The sequence below is a fragment of the Eurosta solidaginis genome, chromosome 1, assembly GCF_040869045.1.
Source record: "Eurosta solidaginis isolate ZX-2024a chromosome 1, ASM4086904v1, whole genome shotgun sequence".
Classification (NCBI taxonomy): Eukaryota; Metazoa; Arthropoda; class Insecta; order Diptera; family Tephritidae; genus Eurosta; species Eurosta solidaginis.
In genome coordinates, this window is record NC_090319.1 from 13,436,433 (window position 1) to 13,462,954 (window position 26,522).

Genomic DNA, 26,522 nt, shown 5'->3' on the forward strand with positions numbered 1-26,522 from the left:
TGAAAGGGGCGAAACGCGTAGACGCATAATTTAACTTTGCCTTCTCACTTCTTTGCCATAAAGCTTATCGAAGCAACAATTAAATTACAATCTTTGGCCCAAATATAAAATATACAATAAAATATCATATTGGTATCTCTTACAAATTTTATTTAAATTTTCAGCACGTGGCAACCATGTAAAAGCACTCTCAGTGGCAACGCGTACAGGACCCCTTATGGAAATACATCACAACCTATTTTGAGCAAATTTGGTAAGGGCTTGTAATTTGGATAGTCGTAGGCTAGGAGCAAAAGAGCGAAAAAGAAGACCAAAAAGGAACAGATGCGAATCAAGCATGCCGCTAGAAAAAAGGGAGAGATAAAAGAAGACGTTGTAGGAAAAGAAAGAACAGTGGAGGAATAGTGAGAGTAGGAGCATGAGCAGCGGTGGGCACCACTACATTTACACGGTTACCAAATTGAGAATGTGTTAGTCAACACGAACGCGTAGCGAGCACGAAACAAAATCATTTATTTATTTAGTTTGATTTCAATGCTTGAACGGTGAACATGTGTCACACGCACTCTTTGGTACTCTGTTTTAAGCGCGCGTGCAATACTTCCTTACTGTACGACCATCGAAATCAATCTAAAAGAGCTGTCGTTGATTTTGACGAAGTAGCTATTGTGCTCTCGCTTATCGTATACATATATGGTAGCTTAACAGGTGCTAAGCTCACGCCCACCCCGGAGCATGAGTAAAGTTACAAAGTAAAAATACATTGATCTTTGTCAGTTAATAATAAATTTTTGCCGCAATATACTCCAAAAGGCAGATAAAGAAATTAAGGCGAAGAAAAAAATAAAAAGGATTATGAGAGAATGCAGAAGGAGCGACAGGAAAAGACAAAAAGATAGGGAAAAATTATGAAAGAGGAACAGGAAGTCATATGCGTCATATAAGAAGGTGACGAGAGAACGGGCAGCTCAATTGAAATTGTGGCTGTGTTGGTAGGGGTAAAATCATCGCCGTGGTAGTGGTTTAGGCGTTGATTAACGTGCAACACAGCAAGACTTATACACGCATGTTTGTTAACACTTAAAAAATAATTCGGAAAAATGCTATACAATACGAGTGCAGCAAAAAATTCTTCAAAGAAAATTAAAGTAAGTAAAAATAATAGAAAAGCAAACGTTTTTAAAACAACAGCTAACGGAAAAATAGCAGTGATCATTTTATTTTTTATCAAATTTCATCAATTTTATTCTTTTTTTATTTTCCATAATTTAAGAAATAACTTACATGTAGTTTGTAAGTGAAACTATGTAAACCAATCCCAAAAACGATGTCAAAAAAATATTCGAAAAAATTGTTGAACATTTTCGAACTTTTATTTAAAGTTTTCGGATTTGTTTTTGTTTTTATTGGAGTATACAGTTTTGTAACACAATCAATATTAGTCGTGGGTCTCTCAAATTTCGCATTAATTTTCACAACTTTTTTCCAAAGGGTGATTTATAAATTCTTCTCTACGAAGGCCGGATAGCTAGACTTTTTAAAAGAAGAAGATTTGAGACAGCCCACAGTGCCACGAAGGTGGAAAAAATACAAAAATCGACTGTCTTGAAACTTAGATGTTTTGATGTCAAGTTACAGCTAAAACTCCAACTAAGAGAAGTTCATAAGTTGTTTTGTGATAAAAACAACTTTCTGTCTCACACACCCCCTCAAAATACACCTATTTTCTACATACTATTTCATTTTGGGGTTTCGCACATAAAAGTGGTCGCAGTTAAAAAATTTTTTAAAATACATTTTTATTCCTAGCAAAATCAACTTTTGCACTTTGATGAAGATATATGCGACAAACCAAAAAATGTATGGCTCATAAAAAAAAAACATTTATACAAATATTTTTTTTTATTAATAAGTAAATATGTGATTAAACATACCAAAATCCGAAAATTGCTAAACTTTGGAGACAAAGAAAACCCAGGTCGGTGAAAGTCGGTGAATTTTTTTTTGTTTATGGTAGTTTGGACCTTCTGCTAACAGAAACAATCGACATCTCTTCCGCCTCGCGAAAATCTTCAATTTTGAAAAAGTGACTAAATGCCTTTTTTTGGTATTGCTTTAGCATTAGATGAAAGACGAACAAAAAGAAAATATAAATATGTGATATATTCATTTTCATCTGCATATTTAGCTTAAGCACAAACAAAAAGAGCTTTGCGAAAATGCACATTAGGGTGGTCCTATTGTTTTATTATTATTTTTTTTTTAATTGATCTCTTTTATAATTTTGTTAACCTAACTAATCACTTTATTTGTGAAAAATTTCATAGTTTTACTATTAGTGGAAGATGGTGCTCAACACGAGTTTAAAATCTCTTGTATAACTTGTATATGACATATTTTTTCTCCCCATTTAACAAAAAAAAATCAGGATTAAAAAAATATAAAACAGCAATGAGCACGCTTTATATCTTAACCTATTTTTCTTAAATTTAAAATTGAAAGTAAATTATGAGTAACAATATACTGAAAAGGCCAAAATTTTTTTAATATAAACTTGAACCACCTTAATGCACATATGTACGTGTTAAAACAAGTGACCGCAGCAGATAAATCAACACTTGTTTATCTCACTTCAAAATAAAGTGTCGAAAGCCAAAACATAAAACTTTTATAATAAATAAATAAAAATGTCAATTAAAATCAGAAATAGTGATTTGGTAGATTTATCGTTAGAAACACCCCTTAAAGAAAGAATATCAGTCATTTTTTCTTTTGTTTGTGAAAAGTTAACTAATGTTGAATTTTATAGAAATAATGTGAGGAAAATTGTTTATAGATTCAATTATGACATGAACAACAAGTGGAAAGAAGCTGCCTATAAAAATAGCGATTTATTAAATGGAACTCTTCTTGGCTTCAATGAGCAGTCTTTGAAACTGAAGATCCCGATAATGTATTTAATGTATGCCTTGTAGTGTGAAAGTTTGTAATTGAATATAAATTTCAGATACCAAGCACCATTACGGGAAAAAGGGGCAGACCGCAAGTAGAGTTTTCAGTAGCTTCAGAAATGTCAAAATCGCGAAAGATAAGTAAAACATTTGAAGAACATAGAAAGGAAGAAATTACTTATGCTGCGCGGAAAGTAGCGAAAAGTGAAAAAGAGCCTGATAGCACTATAAATAAGTGTATTGAGCCCTTTGAAGCGCTGGCCTTATGTTTAGATTTAGATTTATCAGAAAAAAAAATATAATAAACTACGCAAAGTTGTTAATAATATGCATACGGATTGTTTCCCAAGCACGTATGAGTTAAACAAATTCAAACAAAATTTAGTACAACATATAGAAGCGACGGAAACTTCAGCAGAAGTGAATTTAAATGCTCTTCTGCAAATTACATCAAAACACATCTTAGAAGTTTGTTCAGACAAACACCCAGGGGGCAAACTTTCACTTATATGTAAATGGGGAATGGATGGCAGTTCTGGGCACAGTCGATATAAGCAAACATTCTCGGTGGAAGACCTCTCAGATGAATTTATTTTCGTAATTGCTTTGTTACCAATAAAGTTCGTATAAAATCAATTAGTTTCCAATGTATATATTGTATATTTTTTAATTTTTTTTTTTTTCACAATTTAAGGCTCATCGATTCCTTATCAGGTAATGAAATATGGGTCAACCGAACTCCTTCTTCTACTCTCTTCTGTAGACCAGTGAAATTTATTTATACGAAAGAAGGAAAAGAGGTAACTCATTCTGATTATAATAAAATGGTTCAGATGATTGACGATTTGGAATGCGATATTTTCAAAAATAAGAGGGGAATAGCTGAAATTTCCTACGTCATGCACTGCACTATGATTAACGGTGCAGTAGCTAATGTTTTAACAAGCACCAATTCTTCGAGCAGATGTTTTATATGTCATGCGACTCCAACGGAAATGAACAATATTGAACAAAACAAAATACCAAATCCAGATCATTATAAATTTGGGATATCAACCCTCCATTGCTGGATTCGATTCTTTGAATGTTTACTGCACATAGCCTACCGTCTGCTTTTTAAGAAATGGCAAGTCAGAATAGAAAATAAGGCTAAATTTATTGAAACTAAAACCCGTATAAAAAAAGAATTCAAAGATAAAACAGGTTTGATAATTGACCAAGTCAAGCACGGGTTTGGCACAACTAATGATGGAAATACAGCTCGACGTTTTTGGAAAATATTGACGTTGCCGCAGAAATTACTCGTCTGGATAAGTCTCTAATCCATAATTTTTTTCTGGTGCTTAGAGTCCTCTCCAGTGGAAAAGAAATAAAAACCCAAGAGTTTAGTGGTTTGTTGACCGAAACAAGAGAGTTATACCTAAAAAATTATGGTTGGTATAACATGCCAAGTTCTGTGCATAAAGTTTTAGTACATGGATGTGATGTAATTAAATACTTTGATTTACCAATAGGTAGTGATTTTTAAGCTATGTTATGATTTATTTGTCTAAATCTGTACTGGAAGAGTACAAAGCAATACGGATTTAATGACCCGTTTGATATTATCATCAGATCCATTAGTTGCATTTAAAAGAAATATAAAACAGAGAAACAAGTATTCGAAGGGTTCTGATCTCACCTTTAAAAAATATATTGTTGGAAGTGGTGAAGCAGACAACGACATGGAATCTTCTGAAGACTCTGAAACTGATTGATTATAAAAAAAAATTTCTGTTCTATTTTTACATAGTCAACAGCGATTATGCTTTATTTTAAATCCATATCAAAATCAAAAAATTTTTGTTTTTTTTACAGAACGGGTAAAATGTAAAAAAAAATCGACTTAATTTTTAAAATTACCGTAATGTATTAAATTACCCTAATGTAAAGGTGCGACAAATAACTAAAAATTATATTTTTCTGAATATTTACAAACAATTATATGCCACATTTCACTTTTATATAATAACGTGCAAAATCCCGTTTTTTTTTCAATCAGTTCTGGCGAGTACTTCGCTTTATATTTATAAACATATGTCTACGATGATTATGGCTTATTCGACCTTTTTATCAAATTGTAAAAAAAATTGTTTTAAATTAATTGGTAACCGGGATTGAATAACAGATTTTTTGTCTGAAATTGGCGTGATATAGGCCTTTGAGGTGTGAAGTTTCGGCCCATTCTGACGACTCATTCTACTCATATCAACACATGTCCGCAATAACTATTTTCATACAAAAATGCGAGAAAAACTCGGTTTTCTCGAAATGAGCAACTGGTACAGAAAAACCGATTTCATTTTTGAAATTAGCGTGATATAATACTTTAAGGTGTGAATTTTCAGCCAATTCGGACCACTCCTTCTATTTTTGTCCATCTTTGGTATGGAGTTGCGGCACTGTACAGCCTTCGGAAAAAAAGCTGTCAAAAAACTATGCGAATTCGGTTAGGCCTTACACAGACCTTACACTTTGTTTGACTAAAATAAATTTGGATATAAAACTGTATATCCAAAAAAGTTCAGAAAACTTAAAAAAAAATTCGAAAATTTCCAATTATCTAAGCTTTGGTGATTCGAAGGGCGAATAGTTTTTCTTTTTTTAATTATATTATTTGTTATTTCAGTGGTCTGTATGATATTTTATATGTTTATTTTATTTATTTGTTCTTGTTGAACAACAGTGGATGCTAAGCAGCTGTTAAACCTTTTTATGTATTTAATTGGGGGACGAGCAATAAGGGCTCTGAGGGAAAAGCTTCCTCATTTCGCTGTGAAAACCTCGCTGCTACACATTGTATGTATTTATTTCGGGCGATCAATTCGGCTCTAAGATTATGGCTGCATTGTGAGGCATCTTAGTTTGCTATGAAAAACGCCCGAATTGGGATAAAAACTTTAAACTATATCTATAGAATATTTCACTAACAAGTTGACAATTACAAGCGCACTCAATGGTTAATGAAACAAACGAAAGGCAAATATTCATAGTTTAAGCCACTCAAACACTAAAAATTTTCTTGAATTTTCGGAATTTTCCGAAAAAAAGGAGAATATAATTTACGAAATTTATTTAAAAAAAAATGACCATTTCTATTCTTCTGTTCGCTACTGTACATATGTACATAGAACATTGAGTGAAGGTGGTGCAGTGTCAGCAATTCACTTAAGTAACGACAAACGTTATGACAACAGTTACTGTTGACCTTTCACTTTGACATAATTAAATCCGTAAAGCGAAAGAGCAAAAAAAGCTAAACGAAATAATTAAATAACTTATCATGTATGTAAGTATATAATACAGAAGTATGTATGTATGTTGTTTGTAAATGTCATACAAAAAATTCTCTTTATGATTGCAAATTTTGATAAAGACCTGAAAAATCTGTTTAGGACGCCCATATGGTATGTGCGAAATATTTTAGGAAGGTGGCAAAAAGGAGTGGGTCGCTATTGGAAGACGCACGGCTTCAATTTCCATCGCCTGGGTTTGCGCTTTTTGATTAGAACTAAATTCGGATATGTGGTTTATGGTAGAATTACCTTGCACAGAACAAAATTATTTGATCCAGTTGAGAATTTCTCTGCGGGCTACTTTCTAATATGACAAAGTAAAAATATTATAGTTCACTATGTAAGTAAGAAAACGGCAAACTACGCCGCCTTATATGTCTTATCGTCACCGAACCATGCAACATCAACAGCCGTCATCATACAACACACCAACAGCAAACGATTTTGCGCCTCGTCAAAGTCACTCAAGCACCAGTCAACGCAAAAATTATAGCGCGGCACAGACCTATTCTCCTTACTGACTAACAGTGGCCTATTTGGCAGTGCCAGTTGCACAAAACTACTCGTAAAGTAAATTGTGATAGATTTTTTTTTTCGAAGTTCGGAATAAATATAAAAATTAATAGAATAAAAAAAAAGTCCCTCTGAATAATCAATTTTTTTTCTTAACTAACAGAAAATTCTCATTGATCATTGGGGTTTCGACAAGACACTGTCCAATGGGAATCTAGGCGGTACGTCTCAATATACTGGAAACCCATCCTACTGCAGCTGTATGCAGGATGATAAAATAGAATCATCGAATCACTGTATACATGACTGCCCAGCTTTTGTCAGAACTAGGCGAAAGTATTTCGACTTACCTTGGATCTCAGGAGGATTAATCCAAGGCTGAGATCGGTCTCATTCCAAACTATATCGTTGCTATTCAACCGTTTTTTTATGTGGTACCACAATGCATTTTCATGCTGTCTAAGTCAGTTTTCTTTGCCAGTGCAGCTATCACCTAACCTAACCTAACTCGTATACCAATTAATAAAAAAAATTGTTACGTATATGTACCGGTACACGTGTTCTCAGTAGGTAGGGACATATTTGCGTGTAATTGGTTGGTCTTTAATATTTTTTTCGACCAATTTTGGTTTTTTCTCAATGAGCAATTTTGTTCCATTATTATTTTTTTTATCTTAAACATATAATACCTTTTCTATGTTTGTGTGAAGATTATAACTCTCACTCCAGAATAATTGATGTTTCGGACTCGATCTTTGCCATAAAAAATACGATTCTATTTTCTCTTAATAATTAAAAAATTATATTTATACATTTAATCTATTGTAGTTTGTGAATCTATATTTCTCAGCTGATGAGTTTCTCTGTAGCTGAGCGGTTTTAGATCTCGGCGCTTAGGAAGCAACTGCCTCTCAAAGACTCGGTAACAAAAAAAATTATAAATAACACATAAATAAGAATTAGGATACAAAAAAAAAAAAAAAACAACAGTATGTATGAATTAAAAAAAAAAAACAGGATTAGCCTGGTTTCATCGGGCCACTTGAGGGCAGTGCGCTGCCACAACGTCCGAGAAAAAAAAAACAGATTAAAAATAAAAGTTCTAAAATATTTGCTTCCTTGCTTTTTTTTTTTGAAAAAATTTATACAATCACAATAAAATTTATGAAATCGGTATCAAATTCTAAATATAAAAATATTATTTGTTTTTAACTTCAAATTTTTTTTTTCTCAATTAACAATTTTTATTTTTTAAAACAAGTTTTTAGTAGAAATTTATATCTCTATGATGAATTTTTTTAAGAAACTTTTATAAAAACAAATTGACTTTATTTCAATAAAAAAAAGTTTTTCTGGTATCGTTAAAAATCTGTTTTTCTGGAAGGTTTTTTTTTTCTAAATTAAAAACGATTTTCTTAAAAAATTTGTTTAAGAAATTTGTGTGAACATAAACGAAAAAAACTAAAGTCTTTTAAAATGTTATTTTTTTAATGAAGTTTTTATTTATTTTTAGCAATCAATAGAAATTCATATAAACATAATAAAAAAAATATTATTCGGCGTTAAAAAATAAAAAAAAAAAATAATCTCAAAAATGTACATTTCATTGAAACAAATTTTAGAAGAAACTCATATGGGCTTAAGAGAAAACAAATGGTTTATTATATAATTTAAGAATTGATAAAAAAATTTGTAAAAAAACTAAAATTTTAGATATTTGTTTAGGAACAATTTTTATTTATTTTTAAAGAAATTCCTATTAACATAATACAAAAAAATATTGTTCGGTTTTAAAAATAAAAAAAACAATTCTCAAAGAATTTATATTTCAAATAAAATTTTGGAAGAAGCTCATATGTGCTGCTTTGTTAAATAAATTTGAGAATTGATAAAATTGTGGTTAAGAAATTTTAATTTGAAATGATCGCAAAAAACAGAAATTATTCCGAATCCAAATCTCGTAATCAGTACAATTTTTCTAAAAACAAAAAAAAATTTCTTTTTCATGAAACTGTATTTCTAAAATAGTTCTGTTTTTTAATTTATGTGATGACAATAGCGAACAATTATGCCTTATCCAAATCTAAGAACTTATAAATGGTTTAAAAAAATATAATAAAATTGTTCTCAAAACGATTTCTTTTTTTTTTTTTTTTTTGTTTAAAGACTTTAGAAATGTCCGTGAACATAGTAAAAGATTCTAGATTTAAAATTTAATTACATATTTTAATACAAAAGGGAACTTTTTTCTTTCAATAAAAGTTTTAGTAGAAATATCAGCACAATGAAAAAAAAAAATTATTCGTTAAATAAATCTGAAAATTAATAAAATGTTTTAAAAATAATTTTAATATTTTTTTTCGACCAGCTTTGTTTTTTCTCAATGAGCAATATTTTTGTATTATTATATTTTTATCTTATAAAAGATTTAAAATAAAAGTTTTAAAATAATTTTTTTATTGTTTCCTTGCTTTTTTTTTTTTGAAAAAAAAAATTATGAAATCGCATTAAAATTTATTATTTGTTATAAAATTCTAAAAATAAAAATATTCGTTTTTAAATTCAAATATTTTGTTTTTCTCGAATAACAATTTTAATTTTTTAAAACAAGTTTTTACTTCAAATTTATATCACAACTAGCAGACCCGGCAGACGTTGTTCTGCCCTAAATTTGGCCTATCTGCATACATTTTAATAAGCTTTTTTCCATCTAACTCTGCCCTACCCCTCTACACTTTTTCTCAATCTTTTTATTCACTCCTCCCTCCGTTTTTTTCGCTTCATCTCCATCTTCGTCTCATTCTATCTCTCTCTCAGTTTCCTTCTCTCTTTTCTCTTCTCTCAAGTTTTTCTCCTCCTTCTTCATCTCTTATTGCCAGTCCCAGAGGGTGGTATGTATTTTGTGCCAGTCCCTTTCCGAGTGTCAGTCTCAGTTCCAGTCTTAGTCCTAATCCCATTCCCAGTCCGTCTCTGATATACTTTCCGGAAAAAAGCATCGTAAATACTAATATAGGCAAATTTATATACGAAATTTCAGGCAAATCGAATAGGACGTATGTAAATAGGAATGTGGGTATTATTAATGCTTGTCTTTATCAGTTTTGCCAGGTTGATGCGACTAAATCGAATATCACAATGAACTTTAGAGCTCTCAGCAACAGCTTTCATTTGATATCCACAATACACACATGTTCTAGGGGAATCCGGGTCCACGTTTTGGGCTATATCTCGAGACCCTAGCCTCCCAGTTGTATGAAAATTATCCTGTACTATAGCACTCATCAACAGCTTTCATTTCATATCCATATTGTATAAACATATTCTAGGGGTACCCGGGTCCTCGTTTTGGGCTATATCTCGAGACCCTAGCTTCGCAGTTGTATGAAAATTATCCTGTACTATAGCATTCATCAGCAGCTTTCATTTGATATTCATATTGTATAAACACATTCTAGGGGTACCCGGGTCTACGTTTTGGGCTATATCTCGAGATCCTAGCCTCCCAGTTGCATGAAAATTATCCTGTACTATAGCACTCATCAACAGTATTCATTTGATATCCATATTGTATAAACACATTCTAGGGGTACCCGGGTCCACGTTTTGAGCTATATCTCGAATTCCTAGCTTCGCAGTTGTATGAAAATTATCCTGTACTATAGAATTCATCAGCAGCTTTCATTTGATATCCATATTGTATAAACACATTCTAGGGGTACCCGGGTCGTTGTTTTGGACTATATCTCGAGCCCTAGTCACTCAGCGGTGCAAAGCTTACTCTGTATTATAGCACACATCAACAGCTTCCATTTGATACCCATAGTATAAAAACACATTCTAGGTGTATCCGGGTCCATGTTTTGGCCTACATCTCGAGACCGTAGTCACCCAGCGGTGTAAAACTTACTATGTACTAAAGCATATATCAACAGCTTTAATTTGATACCCATAATGTAAAAACTCATTTTGGGCTATATCTCGAGACCCTAGTCGCCCAGGGGTATGCAAATTATCTTGTACTATAGCACTCATCAGCAGCTTCCATTTGGTATACATATTGTATAAACACATTTTAGGGATACCCGGGTCCACGTTTTGGGCTATATCTCGAGACCCTAGTCACCCAGGGGTATGCAAATTATCTTGTACTATAGCACTCATCAACAGCTTCCATTTGATATACATATTGTATAAACACATTTTAGGGATACCCGGGTCCACGTTTTGGGCTATATCTCGAGACCCTAGTCACCCAGGGGTATGCAAATTATCTTGTACTATAGCACTCATCAACAGCTTCCATTTGATATACATATTGTATAAACACATTTTAGGGATACCCGGGTCCACGTTCTGGGTTATATCTCGAGACCCTAGTCACTCAGCGGTGCAAAGCTTACTCTGTATTATAGCACACATCAACAGCTTCCATTTGATACCCATAATATAAAAACACATTCTAGGGGTACCCGGGTCCACGTTTTGATCTCAAGACCCTAGGCACGTAGCGAAAAAAGGTAGACGTTGGCCGATTCTCAGACCTACCCAATATGCTGACAAAATTTCATGAGAATCGGTTCAGCCGTTTCGGAGGAGTTAAGCCTCTAAAACCGTGACAGAAGAATTTTATATATTAGATTAACAATTTTATTTAATAAGAACCTTTGTTTTCTCAATAAACAGCTCTTTTTTTCTTAAAAATGTAAACATAATAAAAGATGTGTGTACCGTCATCGCACCAGGTTATTCAACTTTTAAATTAAAATTTTCCGCCGCTTTCGCGCACAAATGTACCACTGTATCACCGAGGTTGTGTGCATTGGGTTTGGGGTTGTCAAAAGCAATTTTATTCATTCATGTCATACCTTCACGCTTTAGGGCTCATTTCCAAGTCGGATTTTTTCGTTCTTTGCTGTGCTGCTTCCTTCCCTCCTTGTTTTTACATACATATACATTTTTACGTTTAACATGAAAATTTTGTTGTTGATATATTTTTCTTTGCTATGCGCTATGTATGAGCGCCATATAGCGTAAATTTGCAATCATTAGCGCAAATGAATGAGAGGCGTCCCCATGGATGGGTTGATTAGTTCACAAAGTGTCGATGTGAACTTGAGTCCCAGTGATGGATGATGATGATGGTTGTATTTCAACGAAACGTCTGTCAATATGCATGATTTTGCATATTTCTGTTTGGTTTCACTCAAAAAGCGATATGTGTGAGATGACAAGAGCTTCATTGAGTTCCTTTGACTTGATTTGATTAAAACGACGCAATGGACTGTTAAAGCTAAGGACGTAAGATGATTGGAAAAGAATGTTGCAGCACTCGATTTTCCTGTGGATAAGCACCCCAAAAAAACCTGCCCTCTGCGCAAAGAATCTTCATGTAGTTACCAAAGACCTTAGACGATGTGATGGGAGAACTTAGAGCCTTGCATGCTTCCAGTCTTACGAGGAAAAGTCACAGCACATTTCTGTACTCAGTACATGCTCTTTGAAGATACTAGTTAGTCCGACTTGGTCCATAGCAATTTCGTTTCCATCATTGTAAATGCATCTACTTTCCATGGGAGATAACAGGTCGTATGGGGCTGTCAACCTCGTTTATAACTATTTTACAGCCTTCCCTGTGGCGTGCTCGCCTACTACGACGAGGGCCTGGGATCAAGGGCCAATAAAAGCAACATCATCATATTTAGCAACAAGTTTCTTCAATCACTGAAAAATTGTCCAAGCGGTGTCGTCCCTCGGCAGTTGTTTGCTTAACACTTCGAGAGTTTTTCAGCAATGAAAAGCTTCCCAGCGAAGATTCGGCATAAAGCATGTATGTATATATGTCCCGTGCGGCCAATTTGTAGGAAAAATAAAAATGAGCACGACTCAATGTGGAAGAGAAATTCGGCCTGAATATCTTCGGTGGTATATCGTGCCCTGTTGTTATTTTTGTTTATTGAGGACCTTTCTCATTAGACAAGTCGTTCCTTGTAATATAGTTGTGCGCGCCGCAAACCCTACAAAGGGAAGTATTGAGATAGCCAGCGATCCTGAACACCTCTCGCCTACATCGGGTGTAAAGAAATTGGATTATAATGAATTTAAGGCAGCCTGTCAGCAGGGCAAGCTGACAACAAAAATCGTTACATTTTTCTCCTAGAATATAGGGACCTGCTCCCGATATAGCTTAGTTCTACGCCTGTAAGACTTAATGATATGCAGCTGCTTAGAGCACAGCCCAGCCTCAGCTCGGATTGACATTGTTGAGCCATCTGTGTAGACTGTAATGTCCCTACCACTACGTAAGCCCTCCTCTCCTGCCTTGAAGGATGCCTCATGTTATGTACCTGAAAGTCAGAAACTACCACGTAAAGGTTCGTACTGGAGATGAGGCCAGTTTAGTCTTCCTCCTGCTATCAAAAAATACCGCAAAGTACCGTCCCCATGAGCTCTCTGATCGTTTGGAAGGAATTTATTGGCGGTGAGTATCATCAAATTGTCAACGTATGTGAATACTCATTTCTGCTCTGAAAATGTATTTCTTCCGTTTTTGGAGGTACCTTCAATGTCAAGGAAGCTGGTCTTCCTAAATAACGGTAACCACCACTTGAAGGACGCTTTCATCCCATTTCAATGTATATTTGTAAGTTAGTGATGCATAAAGCCAGGAGAGCTTCGAGTACAAACATAACATTTGTTTGTAGTAGTATGTGTTTTCTCTCTCTTTTATTTACATACATTTTAGCATCCGCACTTCTTATCGAAACACCCTTTGAATATTCAACGAAATACAATTTTGAGGATAGTTGTATGAATTTTGAATTCACCCGAACAGTCAAGGGGTTAGTTGCACAAATTTTCATCACTGATTTTAAGAATTCTTGTAGCCTCTCTTCTTCTTGCTGCACCTCCATTTGAAATACATTGAATGCCTTTTGTACTTGAATGTTTTTCAATTGAATAGAGTTGGTATGATTGACTGACTGAGTTTCGAATAGCATGTGCGTAATAGTAGATACAAGTAAGCTGAGTAAAAGAGCATTAAAAGTTGAGTATGAACATTGCTGAATATGTATTTAAGTAACTTACGGAATTATACGATAACTTCTTCCATTTCCTTTGTAAATGTTGAGGAATGAATCTATGCTATGTAAATAGGTATTTATTCCATAACACAGCCTCCACTGTAGCAAACTACGCCTAAAAGTATACCACGACACAATGAACAAACAAACGCTGAGCATTTCATTGAGTTTTTAAAGTGAACAATGTACTTCGCGGTCGCATCATAGTATTCTACGCTTAAAGGTGCAGATTTTCTGACTTCAGATCAGCTTTATCGACAACCCGCAAACATTTTCAAAACCAGGACTTACACATTGAGTTTTGTTAATAGTGAATTCTATGAAAACTGAAATTGTACTACTCTCCATTGATAAACGATTTTCTTTTCGGCACTTTAAACTTTGTGGGGCCAGATTGGAAGAGTATCTGTATTATGAGCCCATTATCCATGGCCGTTTTTATGATGACTGTAATCTAAGTTGCATATGCCGCAATTTACTATACCGACTTTTCAGTACTCTTGATCATATTTCATACGGGCGACTGAGATCAAGCTCTTCATATGTACTTGTCATTTGTTGCAGCTTTAGCCACTTCTTTAGACATTAACGATCAAAATCCTGCTAATTTCGGTAGTTACGACTGCTGTTCAGCATCAGACTGCTCCTAACTAACGCCAGTTTTCGTAAGATCTATTGTAACAAAACGCTTTGTCACAATTATGTTCCTCCCTCTCAACTTATCTTAACACATCATCACACCATCACCTCACACAAAGAACAACCACCCCCCGTAAATACCCCAGCGGGTTAGGGGATCAGAATATACCCGCGGTAGGTATGCCTATCGTAAGAGGCGACTAAAATACCAGATTCAAGGGGCTGTGTAGCGCAACCTTTCGGGTTGCCAGCGCAATATATAGCTTATCCAAACCCAATTGTCAACCTCACCTATCCGCGGCGAATCCTGTTTCACTAACAGACGAGGCTCTGGCGACCCCAAGCTCCTCATGGAACTTGGGGGTAGGGAGGGAGGGAATGGCCTGAAGGTTTAATGTGGCCGCATAAATCGTTCCCGATATGGTCGGGCTAGCACCTTAATGGTGCTATGGTACCGGAGAAGACCGGATTTGTATCCGGCAAAGGACCATCACATCGATAACACTCCCCAAAGCCTTCGGGGAGCAACCTTATCGCTACAACAACAACAACAATAACAACCCCCCGTACATAGTATACATAATGCCAACGGCGAACAACAAAAACTACTCATCATGATTGAATTGAAGCGCAAACATGCAAGATAACAGGACTGGCAGTTCTGTTCGGGTGCTTAATGGGGAGCTATTGAGTAGTTGAATTCCCATCTGTTTATATGCTGCTGAGTTTGTAGGAGCAACTCGCAACATTTCAGGCATACTTTTTTTTTCGTAGGTTTGGGCGATTCCACTTGTTAGTTGGCATTCCGCTTCCATATAAAGGTAGAGGTAGATGAAGAGGAATTTAAGTGGATTATGGGTGGGATTCTAATTGGTTTTATCCCCCTCACCTATGAGAATTCCTTTTCATTGGCTAATACCCGTTGATGTAAAAGCAGGTCTTCTGCCCTACGGTGGGTCCAGGACTAATCCGAACACACCCTCCCCTTGCTGGTTTTCATGCGTTAGAAAAGTCATTCGTTTTCACTAGGTTGAGATATCGTACACGTTAGCACTCTGGTCCGAGGCTCTGTGCGGGGAGTACCAAGTGCCGCCAGCCACCAGTTTGTACACATACATACATATGTTTGCATTGGTAATCGATAAACTTCTATTGGGTCAAACTTCCCATTGCTGCCTAAGCCGACAAGTGTGAGCCGCAAGAGCACCGCCGTACTCCAATCCGTGAGCACTTTATGTGACTTCTCCGAGAAACGCTCTGTTTCATTATCGTAGTCCTCTCTCTCCAGATCCTCGGTAACCGTACTCCAATTCGTGAGCTGTAAGCGTTCCTCTTTGGGTAATATATACCGACTATTCCGAGAAACGCTCTGTTCCATTACCGTGGTCCTCTCTTTCCAGATCCTCGGGAACCGTACTCAAATTCGTGAGCTGTAAGCGTTCCTCTTTGGATAAGATATACCGACTATTCTGAGAGACACTGTCCCATTACCGTGGTCCTCTCTCTCCAGTTCCTCGGGAACTACGTGTGTCAGCATGAAAGGAAAGGCCCAGGTCTTGTAGTGTTTGGACTAAACGCTATAACTATTTGTGTTATTATTTAGTAGAGGGTTTTTCTGTCCTCTGCTTGGCTCTGGAGCGGCTGAGCTTACCTCAGTCTTCCAGCCCTCGGCCAAGCAATTATCACGTGCTGATCAACTTCCATCCATTTCCGATTACAGCCTGTTTTCGTAGCTCTGTGATTGATCAGCAAGCTGGCCGAATTTTTTTTTTTTGATTACAGTTTACATATCCATCGATCATCCGTCGAAAAAGGTGCTACGCAACGTCTGTTCCACTTACCCGACTAGTTTCTGCTCTTTCCAGCTATCTAATCCAAATTTCAGTAACAAGTTGACGGGTATTCAACTAAGCATTGACTAAGTTTCACTTTTACATGAATCCCACTTTTAAACACCAAAAGCCACCTACTTTTTCACGCATCAATAGAATTTTCCCTCTCTTAGTTGCGAGCTCAGCATCTTTTGTTGACAATAGCGACTCACTTCATCGAATTCCAACTTGTCATTATTATCGTCAATTTTTGTATACAAATAAACAACAAAGTCCTTAACATTGTTTACACTAATTAAATCTTGTTGTATTTTCGTGTTTAGTTTTTTTCATACTTAATTTTAATTTTGTCCATTGAGCTTAGGTAGCAAACTTTCATTTCTTTTAATATCTACTTTTGTTTTCTCAACAACACAATGCAGATAGTTTTGTCAGCCATGTTGACAAGTGCTAGTCGTGTACTACTTACATAAATACACAGCGCCTGTCAATGTCCGTGTTAATACACGTATTAAAGTTATTCCAACTTTTGCTTTCCACACCTCAGCCCAATGGCATTTCCTATCAACTTTCTTCAAATGTGTACTGCCCACTTATTCTTTAAGTTTGTTGTTTTCTCACTTGAATATCTCTCATACCTCATACATCATCTCTCGACTTGCTTCCTTTCACCCCCTCCTCTATATTTCAGTTATGTCATTCATTGCGTCGAATGTTCGGTAGCCCATGGCGATGTTGGATAACTTTAGTGATGTTGATGCCAAACTTTTGATTGATGTGGGAAAAGTCATGACGATATTAAGTGGTCAGGAGTACGAGAGGAGTGAATGTGGTAACGAGCTTAAAGTGGAACTTATAGAGTTCATATTGCAGCTGAAACAGCACACCAAATAAAAAATAATAGCAACAAAGTATAAAAGCAGCAATAAGTCAAAGTAGCGCTGTCGTTGTTTTAGTTTAAATTTGAAGGAACTTCAGTCCACAGAACTTTTAGTTATAAATTATTTGAATATCCACGCCATGAATATGTTCATGGTGATTGGATATAAAATTTGATGTTAAAATATAAAATTACCTATAGTATGAATGGAAAGGGGAAGAATGTGCGTCCGCGCCTACAACGCAGTATTTAGGCACTAGCGCTAGGCTAGGTTGAATTGGTATCTCAATTAAGACCTCACATAACTGAATGTCTCTATAGTGTTACCAGAAATTGTTTGATGACTAAACGTAAGAACCCCAATCAGGTGCAAGGACTTATATTATAGAATAACTCCATCCTCTTGGCGAATACTAGAAGTTTTCTATGACCTAGTTTAGGTGCAGCCTCGAGACTTGGCAACTCTGCTGCCCCTTATAGCTGTAATCTTGACCTGTCGCGCAAAAACAGAACGTGCTGAACCGTTTCTTCCTGCAAATCGCACTTCCTATATCTGCTATTACTAACGAGGCCTAACTTATAAACATGTGTCGCCAGAAGGTAGTGTCCAGTTAGTATACCTATCGTCCCGCAGTCCCGCGCTTCTTTCCACGTGATTCTTTCTGCATGATTTGGCACATCGTGTAAATCAAATTTGAAGCCACATATATAAGGTGCATTCGATGCATCGACGTTGAGCTTACGTCTTTCGCACAAAATGTTTGATAAGAGCTTATGTGCGATATTAAGAAAACAGTGGCGGTAAGACGCGGTAGTTGGCTTGGTTACCTTTCTTGTAAACTGTTACAAAGAAAACTTAGGTTTGTCATCCGATGATACTTTTCATAAAAACGCTCGGACAGTTTTCAAGACATTGTCATTTTTCAGTCGTTGCTGCGCCCCCATATAGCGCGACTCTCTGAAACCCTAGGCTGTACGCAGCGGCGGCAATGCGAATCAAGGACAATGCTAATATGACTTCCGTGATTGTGTTGCTTTATCCGGAGACAGGAAAATAAGTTGCTGTATATTTTCATGTACTATACATCGATCGGTGAAGTTCATAAACCTCAACCCATTGGCAGATGTTAAAAAAATCACCTCTTTAAACAACCTAACTTGGATGTGTGCCTTCGCTTTCTTATGAAAATGTGTTCAGATACTTACTTGTACTCAAAACGTGGTCTTTACAACGTTTGTCGTAGTCGTCATCAGAAGAAAAAGTTATCATGTGAGCCTGCCATGCTTGCTGCATTGGAAATGGTGTTTGCTTGCCAGCTCTCAAGTCTAGCATACAAACCAGTTCCGAGGTTGACTTCTCGGCTCAACCCAACAAAAGTAGAGGGCGCATATATCACTATGAGGCAAATGGCCGCCTGTTGCTTCTGCTAAATGCATCTTGTGGCTTGTGGCCAGTATCTCACTTATGCGGCATTTAACGGTCAACTACGAGTTTTATCATCGTTTTATTGTCACAAGTCTACGAAAAAACGAGCACGAGAAATGAAACCGTCCTCCATATAGAAAAGCAAGCTCTCGCTCATCTGAGCAAAGAACTGTACATTCAAAGCATGAGCTTGATGGGTCTTCTCACAGAACATGCAATGATTGCTGTAAGGGTAATTCAAAATGTAAGGGTAGGGGTAAGCATGAAGAAAAAAAATTTAAAAGAGAAAAGGAAAGGGGTTCGTTATCGAAAAGTCACGAATAGGAAAATCTATAAAACAATTTCCTTATTCATAAACACCTTTGCGCTCAGACGAAAGTGTTTCCCCCATCCGCGCTTTGCTTTATTTCAGCGCGGAACAGTCTGCTTGTATTAAAAACGAAACAAATTAACAACTTTTTGGCAATGCTTAAGTATTTGTATGTAGTTGAATCTGTAAAAGAAATTTAAACATTCATACCATTTTGAAATATTTCTTTTTATGCACAGTTTTATGGGCATACCTGTGGAATTGTAAAGGTGTGCTGAAACAATTTGCTTCTCACTTTTTTTTTACTCACTCCACCAGTGGGTTGTATGTTGTTTGTAGAAATTGATGAGTAGTTGTGGTAAATACTAAGTGGTTTGAAGAAAAATGAGCTTAAGCACGAATAGACATTGCAGAATCACCACAACTGGGCTGTTTACACATCGGTACAATGACGTGTAAAATTGTAGCACAAACCTTTATTTTGAACCTCTAGAACAGTGCTGCATAACGTCCTAATTAATCCTGATTCCGTTAGGTTAAACTGGCAGGTCAATAAAGACCTCACATAGACCGATTGTGTCCATATTGTTACGAGATTTTGTTTTATAAAAGATTAAATGCAGGTAAATAGTTTTGACATCAGTGAGCGAATTCTGAATGTCCTTTATTCAAATATTTCAGCTTATTTATATTAAACTATTCTATACATATTTACATTTAAGCATACATACTTACATGCATATCTACCTTAAGCATATATACTTACATACCTACATACAACTCGATACAAAATATGTACCTACACATCTTTGTTGAGCTGAGACTTCTGTGGGAAATGCAATGTTTGCAAATTTGCTGGAATTCAAATTTGTTTGGTTGTGTGTTGTACACACACCTGTATTAAATCGTGTGACTGGCTATGTCAGCAATAATTATCAAATGCATATTTATGTGTTGATGGACATTTAGACTATTTTTTATCAGGGTAGCATATTAGACTGATTTAAATATTTGGCATTAAATTGTTGGCTGTTTACACTACAGTTTGACCAAACATTCAAAATCCCAACAAGGTACCAGAACTTATGTTATAAAATAATTCCGTTCTCTTGGCGACTACAAAAAGTTTTATAGGACCTAGCTTAATTTCTGCTTCGAGATCTGTCAACTCTGCTGCCCCCAGTAGCTGGAACCTTAACCTGGCGAGCGCAGGATATGAATGCAGAACGTGCCCAGCCGTTGTTTCCTGCAGCTCGCCTACTCCTACATCGGCGGTTACTGACGAGGCCTAACTTATAGACATGTGTTGCCAGAAGACAGTGTCCAGTTAATAAGCCCATTCTCTCTTTAGAGATATAAGCAACTTTGTCAATTTGACGTTGTAGAATATACAAATGATCTCAAAAATGTTGCAACCCTCCTCTTCTGTCCACGTCTTTTCTGTTTGGTGGACCATTTGCATCTACTGTCTCATTTTGATTTCTTCCTAACAAATTAAGACGTTTGCCATCGATTTGCACCCTCCCTTACCAACTCATCAGCCTTTTCGTTACCTTCTATCCCTTTATGGCCGGCAACCCATTATAGATGTATAGTTCGGTCAGAGCGAAATCTCCCTAATGCTGCTTTGTATTCCAGGACACTTCTTAATGAAGTACTGTGCGAGATTATTGCCTTGATCACCTCAAAACTATAAATATATATATATATTGACACGACTGCAGCTTAACCGCGCTTCCTCTAGAATTTTTGTGGTCACTACTTCCGCCTGGAAGACACTGCAGTGGTCTGGCAGCCTGTCGGATCTACTTATTGCCACACAGTAAACAGCAGGCCCGACCCATTTCGTTGATTTGGAACCTACTGTATACACGTGTCTCGGTTTTCCACCATTTCTGCATCTTTACGCAAACCCTCCGGATTTCCAAGGTGTCCTTCGAGGATCAGGGACTAATCCTCATTAGTGCGCCTAACTTTTCTAATATCCTTAATCCATCCTGCGAGTTTGCATAATAAAGAAGCTATGGATTTTCCTATCACGCCCTTGCTTCCTATATCTGTTATACCTTTTTTCTGACTACGTATGTATAACCCACATATACCTCTCTTAATCCTTCTCCATATGTCACTGTAAGCTATTACCACCTTAGTTGGTAAAATATGATGAAGGAACTTAAAGTGAATGTCCTTTGTGCCAAATGCCACAGCCTTGCTCTCTACTGTGCATATATTTCACTATTACATAAAAACTAGCTAGCCTGCCCGACAGCTCTTCAGTTTCATAAAGCTTGTAACTCACACAACATCTTGCCACTTTTGAACTCGTTGTTATTATTATTGCACTGTTACAACAACAACAAGAATAACATTATTGCTTTTGTAGTATTTAGACTATTTCTTTACGGACATTTGGTATTTTGTAGATTTTTCGCACTAATTGCCATGTTTTTGGGAAAATTAACTTTTCGATGACTAACGAACAGAAAGTTTGAAATTTCCGAGCTCAGCATTATACAAACGGAATTTCGGTTTAAAATTTTTTTTACTGAGTAGGACAACATTTAGTTTTCATACTGTGGAGTGTGGAGGAGTATAGACTCCAGCATCATCATATCACATTCAAAATTTAAACAAGGCCAAAATTATTGGTGGTATTACATTCACTTGTGCGTGCGTTTGTAATATAGATCTTACGTAGTAGGTAATTGCAGGGATCGTAAAGAGGTATTAGTTTTATTATACAGATTTGCAGTCTCATAGTGTTATTTTGAGTTTTTTATTTCGCTCCGAAACTAGTTTTTAAAAACACTCGAAAAATAACTGTTATTTTTTAGGAGAAATAAAAAAAAACTCCAAAATTAATTGACAGCTTTAGGGCGGAATAAAAACTCAAAATCTAATTATTATTTTCCGAGTGAAATAAAAAACTCATAAATAACTTTTATTTTCTGAGCGTAGTAAACAACTCAATATTTTACGAGCGAAAGAAAAAATTCGAAAAATTACTCATATTTTGAGAAAAATTTAAAAGTTGAAAAAGAGCATTTACCTTTTGTTAGAAATAAAGAACTCAATATTAACTGCCATTTTTTGAGTAGAACAAAAAATGTCGAAATATAACGGCTTATAATAATTGAATATTCAATTACTATGTTTTTCTAAGAGAAACTGAAAAGAAGGAAAGAAACATTTACTGGCATATTGCGATAGATCCATTTCGAAAACCGCCAACGTAATCATCATCAGGCAAATTCGTAATGCTATCAGACCGCGAATCACACGGGGAAACTGCAGTTGCCTTAACGAGGTTCGAATCTCGGTGAAACCGTTGATAACATTACGAAATTGCCTGATGATGATTACGTTGGCGGTTTTAGAAATGGATCCATCGCAATATGCCAGTAAATTGTTCTTTCCTTCTTTTCAGTTTCTCTTAGAAAAACATAGTAATTGAATATTCAATTATTATAAGCCGGTGTTAAGCTCATGTATTCTTAATAATAAGTATAAATTGAACACACCATTAAACAAACAAACAGAAATAAAAAACTTATAAAATAATTTTTTTTAGCAAAATAAAAACTAGAAAAAAAAGCTGTTATCTTCTGAGAGAAATAAAAAGGACGTGTGGCACTCGGAGACTGCCGCGGTAAAGCTATTGCATATTATCAATAACTTTAACTTTAACATTCACTTTAACTTTAACTTTAACCTCAACTTTAACTTTAACTTTAACTTTATTTTTAACTTTAACACACTTTAACTTTAACTTTAACTTTAACTTTCACTTTAACTTTAACTTTATTTTTTACTTTAACTTTCACTTTAACTTTAACCTTAACTTTAACTTTAACTTTATTTTTAACTTTAACACTCCCCGCGGGGGTACCGGTCCCCTACCGGGCGCCTCCTCAGGTGGTGGATAGAGGAACGCTTCCCACAAGACGGGAGGTACTGAGTGAATTAAGTACTCAGGGCGAACCAAAACGAGCAATCCAGTGGAAAAATGGGAATGTGTTGCTCTAAGGGCAACACATCCCAAAGTTCCGGTGGAAGGGCGATAGGATGCCGCCCTAAAATACCCCATCAAGCATCCACAGGATCGACACCAGTAAGATCCTGTTGACCAAAACTGGAAATATGATTATGAACTGATTGCTACGGGCTGGCGATGACGATAGGCTACTACCTTAATAAGCAAGGGTGACACCTTGCCGAAACGGCTGGTAGGTTTATATCGGCATCGTCTCCGTCTCGTTAAAACCTTGGCAGGTCTTCAAGTACGTTCGAAGCACGTCTCCATTAAGTTGATGGTGCAGGCTCAGTTGAGACGACTCCTGACTAACGCTGTATTCTGGCTCTGAACACAGACTCCCATAAGGACCTGTGTCAACCCACGCGTGGCCTCCCTGCTTCTGCAAAGATAACCACGGGAATTGAAGACGGCGACTGCACATCGTGCGGAGATAGCGGCTTGAAGCGGAGACCCAATAGAACAAATGAGCAACAAAATAAAAACAACAAAGGAAGATAAAAGTAGAGAAAGCGAGAAAGAAAGGGCGATGAAGAGGTGTTCAAGAAGAGCACTTAAGTGCAGAGATCGCCGGTTTTAACAACCCCCGCTAAAGCGACCTTGTCGGTAATGCCCACACAAGGCACCGAATCGGCGGAAAAGACAAAGGCGGCGAAAGCACAGCTGCAGAATAACCCCAGCCAGTCAACACCTGCTACTGCAAGGGAAAAAGCGTCGGTCAGCTCACCCAGTGTCGTTGCACAGCGCGCTGTTGGGAAGGAGAAACGTGCGACTCCGCCAAGAGGCTCACTCTCATACACAAGCCTCGAAGGGAAGAGCCAAGACGAACTGCTGGAGTACGCGGTATCAGTGCAGGAAACCGCTCTCAAGCAGAAGACCGTGTCCAAGGACATAAAAACCGGTATGGCACTTCTCGAGGAAGCGTTAAGCTGCATGGGATCGTTAAGGGCCCAAAAGGTAGATGAGAGCAGAGAATCGGGCCGAAAAAGCAAGAGGGCACGAACGAGCTCAGATTCCCACTCGGAGGACTTGGAAGCCAAAAAGAAACGAGATGAAAGAACAAATACGCTTTCACAAGGTGAGTCTTGGTCCAATGTAGCGCGCCGGAGGCTGAAACAGCGGGCCCAGCCAGCCAAGCAGGCAACCCCCGTCCAAGCTCCTAAAGCTCAAAAACCGGCGAGAAAGAGGAGACAAGCAGCAACTTTTGTTGTAAAACCTGTAGAAGGCAAAAGCTATGCCCAGGTACTAGGGGCCATACGCGGCCAGCTCCGCCCTAATGACACAGGTACGGTGGTACGGTCAGTACGAAAAACCAAATCTGGTAACGTACTGATTGAAACGGCGCGCTGCAGTGACCAGACGGCCTTCAGAGCAGCTATAGATAGTGCAGTAGGAGAGGTCGGTGAAGCACAACAGCTCTCCAAGCGGATGAAGTTGGAAGTACTTGGCATGGACTGTCTCACAACTGAAACAGAAATCCAAGACGCAATAAGGAGGGAGGTCGGAAAAGAAGAAATCACTAGACCTCTCCGTGTCTCTGTGTTCGCAGCAAACCAAAGAGAACAGAAAATGGCGGTCGTCGAAGTGGACGAGAATATTGGCATCGCCCTACTCAAAAAAGGTAAAATTCCTATCGGATGGATACAGTGCCGAATCAGACAGCGAGCAGAAGTACAACGCTGCTTTAGGTGTCTCGGCTACGGGCACCGGAGGGCAGAATGCAAGGGTCCAGACAGGAGTAACGCCTGCTGGAAGTGTGGGCAAAGCGGCCACAAAGCTTCGGCCTGTACCGCAGCTCCAAAATGTTACCTGTGTAATACACAGAAGCTCGATCATGTCCCTGGATCTGGAGCATGCAGCATTTTCAGAGCGGCACTCGCTGTTGCAAAGGCCAAAGTCTCAATTCAATAGTGATTAGTTTTATCCAAGGCAACCTAAACCGGAGCAGACTTGCTGATGAGCTACTACAACAGTTGGTCTTAGACCATAAGGCTAACAGCGTTATCATCAGCGAACCCTATAGAGCCCGAAATGATTGGCAAATAGACAACACCGGCACCGCCGCAATCTGGATGACAGATGCAAACGCCAATATTGTGAACCGTGTTGCCGGACAAGGCTACGTCCGCCTAACTACGAATAATACCACAATAGTAAGCTGCTACTTGTCCCCGAATGATCCCATTCAAACGTTCAGGGACAAGCTTGAACTTATTGAAGACGACCTGAGGGACTTAACTAGTAACCTGGTTGTGGCGGGAGACTTTAACGCAAGAGCCGTCGAGAGCTCGGTTTGAACGTGCTTAACACTGGTACGACCCCTACATACCGACGGCCAGGCTTTGGATACTCGATCCCCGATGTAACACTAGTGTCATAAAGCCTGCTGCTGACCGCTGCTGGATGGAGAGTCATAGAGGATCTGACTGGCAGCGATCACAACTACATCACTTTCCACCTAAACGATCCCGGTCAGAGGCAGATTCCGAACGGGCCACGCAGAACAAAAGCATGGGATGCATCCAAGGTCGACTCTGCCACGTTCTCCGCATCAGTACTGGGGGATGCCCGACGGATAATCAACAACTCCAGTCCGACGGAAGAGACGGTTGAAAAGACAATGAGCTGTCTTCGCCACGCTTGCAACCTCTCTATGCCACGGAGGGGAGTGTGGAGGGGTAAAAAGCAGGTATACTGGTGGAATAGCGAAATCGCGGAGCTGCGGAAAATATGCCACAGGATGCGAAGGCTAGCAACTCGCGCGCGCGGCAGGCCTGAGGCTCTAGAAAAGTCGGAAGCGTACAAAGGAGCGAAGAAAGCTCTTAGTGCTGCCATTAAGCAAAGCAAGCTTAAGTGCTGGAAAGCGCTTTGCGAGGAAGTGGATCGAGACCCATGGGGGCAGGGATATAAGATAGTAATGAAGAAGTTCCGTCCGCCAAACCAGCTGATGGACGAGAACCAAATAAGGAACATTGTGGATGGCCTGTTTCCCACCCAACTGCCTAGGGAGGGCGGGTACGTTACCCATGAAGATCGCAACGTGGAACCATTCCAAGAAGAAGAGCTTAAAACTGCCGTGCGAACTATGAAACCTGGGAAAGCATCTGGGCCCGACGGAATACCTGCGGAGGCAATTAGACTAGCTGCAAACGACTGCCCAGAACTTATGTTGCACATGTACAACAAATGTCTCGAAGAAAGAATTTTCCCCACCATATGGAAGACAGCACGACTGGTTCTCATTCCAAAAGGGAAAGGAGATCCCAACTCTCCATCATCCTACCGTCCCCTATGTATGTTGGACACAGCAGGGAAATTGATGGAGAGTCTCCTGAAGCAACGCCTCACCAGAGCGTTACAGGACGCCGGAGGACTGTCGCCCAGACAGCATGGTTTTCGGAGGGGGCACTCCACAATCGATGCCATAGCAGAAGTTATAGACGCAGTCAAGAAAGCCGAGACAGCGTGCCACAGAGCAAGACCTATAGTGTTGCTGGTCACGCTGGACGTCAAAAACGCTT

The 26,522-nt window shown here is 37.8% G+C and overlaps 1 protein-coding gene across 5 annotated transcripts in view; it reads left to right on the top strand.

Annotated features, from left to right (window-relative positions):
• Cad87A (cadherin-87A) overlaps positions 1-26,522 on the top strand; it is a 302,751-nt gene that overhangs the window by 161,391 nt on the left and 114,838 nt on the right. The window contains exon 1 of one of the 5 annotated variants that reach the window (XM_067780758.1): positions 703-1,148. The exons of the other annotated variants lie outside the window; for them this stretch is intronic. The gene's annotated coding sequence lies outside the window, so the exon portion shown is untranslated. Of the gene's footprint in view, positions 1-702; positions 1,149-26,522 lie in introns of those variants that run through there. 5 annotated transcript variants of the gene reach the window in all.